The sequence below is a fragment of the Tupaia chinensis genome, unplaced genomic scaffold, assembly GCF_000334495.1.
Source record: "Tupaia chinensis unplaced genomic scaffold, TupChi_1.0 Scaffold000272_1, whole genome shotgun sequence".
In the NCBI taxonomy this organism is placed as follows: domain Eukaryota; kingdom Metazoa; phylum Chordata; class Mammalia; order Scandentia; family Tupaiidae; genus Tupaia; species Tupaia belangeri.
Genome location: NW_006159754.1, coordinates 1,404,082 through 1,406,154, shown reverse-complemented (window position 1 = coordinate 1,406,154; position 2,073 = coordinate 1,404,082). Strand labels below are relative to the sequence as shown.

At 37.6% G+C, this 2,073-nt stretch overlaps 1 pseudogene; it reads right to left on the bottom strand.

The window, feature by feature from the left end:
* Positions 1 to 1,452: 1,452 nt before the first annotated feature.
* Positions 1,453 to 2,073, bottom strand: part of LOC106734986 (heterogeneous nuclear ribonucleoprotein A3 pseudogene) — a 3,536-nt pseudogene continuing 2,915 nt past the window's right edge.

Sequence of the window (2,073 nt, the reverse complement as noted above, 5' to 3'; positions counted from 1 at the left end):
TCCCTCCACATCCCCTGTGGTGTATGGTGACACTGCAATCTTTTCTCCATTTCTCCCTCCCTCTTCAGTATTTTGAGAACACACACACACACACACACACACGTGCCCTGTGTGTTTCTCAAGCTGTTGAGTTTGGAATTTGAACCACAGTCGGCCATGTGGGATTGAGCTCACGTAAACACCGGGTCACCGACTGGCCCCATTTTATTTCCTATGTCAGAAGAAAGCAAGATTATCCTGTGACTTATTTCCTTAAAATGCATTTGCTGGATTCTGATGCAATACTTAAAATATCCAATTTGTGAGTGAATAATTGATATGCTTTTATTGGCAAATGAGGCAGTGTTTCAGAGAGTTTCTAAGGCAGATGCTTCAGATGTTTAGGAGATAGTCATTTGCTGACTACATTAGTCCAAGTTTATTTCACAGCTTCTCAAGAATATATTCCATATAAAATACATTTCCTATCAGGTTGATGTTTCGATACAGTTTTTCAGGTCATTGAAGATAATTAATTAAAATTTTTTTGTTTTGTTTTGTGCAAGCAGGAAACTAATTATGTATACATATATGTATATGCACAGTAAATGTGTAGACAGGAAACTAGTTATATAGACTATATATATATATATTTATATATGTACATATGTATACATATTTATAACTGGTTTATTTTCTTTGCATAAATCCTGGCAGGGGCATAACGATATTTATCTATTTTATTACAATGATGATATATTCACTTAAGGAAATCCAGAAAAAAATAAAAGGCTTAACTCTAAGAGGGAATTTCTGTTAACATTTGGTGTATATCCATTCCAATCAACCTCCTATACTTATGAGGGGACTTAAAAAGTTCATGAAAAAGTGAAATTAAAGCACAAGTTTATTTTGATGCAAATTTTTTTTGAACCTATGCATAGTGCTTTTTTAAAACGTTATGATTTCTTATTAACATTCAATCATTGTATGTCTTTACTGCACACAATAAGGTTTTTCGAAGCATGCATGCTGTGCATGTCAATCCAGTCAAAAATATTATCATATATATCATTCTCAGCAGGGAACTTTACATTCTAATATGTGTTACATTTTTTTCTCCGAGTCCCTCCCTCCTACTCCCTGTCTACCCCCTCCTATAGTCTCTGGTATCTACACTTGCTTTCTGTACTTTTTTATCTTTTTTTTTTTTTTAATTTATTGAAAGACCTCAGGAATGTACATCAACACTACATCGCATTAACTAATAGCTGCACTTTTTGCAAACTGTGGCTATGACAGTCCTGAACGAGAAGGATTTCCTGTTTTTCTGACTATGGATCATCGTTCCTCCTGTGGCAGATTTTTACAGTTCCTCTAACGCATTTGGAACAACTGTCTCAAAGTAACCTGCAGCTTTCCTGACAATTCCTCGCTTTCTCTCCCAAGAACTATAGCTCTTTTCTGCTGTTTTTAGAACTTCTGACTATCATAGCCACCACTCCCACCACCAAATCTGTAACCATTGCTGTAAGAATTGCTCAAGCTTCTTCCACAAAACTACCCCCTTTCATGGGTCCATAATTTGATTGTTGTTGTCCTCTGTAGTTTCCAAAATCATTATAGTTTCCACCACCACCACAGTTACCACCGCCAAAATTTCTTCCTTCATGGTAACCATCATGTCTTCCACCACCACCACCACCATATCCATTACCTTGGTTTCCATGTCCTGGTCTACCACCACCATAGTCACCTCTGCTACAATAACCAGGACCACCGCCATAGTTGCTACCATCACCTCCAAATCCATTATATCCACCATCACCTCCTCCATGACTACCTCTGCTGCCACCACCTCCACCACCATAGCCTCCTCTTCCACCAAATTTTCCACCACGACCAAAATTACCTATGCCACCTCCAAAGTTTCCTCCATGACCCATTAAGTTGCCAGTTTCATCTCCATGACCTCTTTGTGATCCAGCAGACTGCATTCTTTGTTTAGAAAGGGCCTTTTTCACTTCACAATTATGCCCATTAATGTGTGGTATTTCTTTTTTTTCTTTCTTTTTTTTTTTTTTTTTTGGGGGG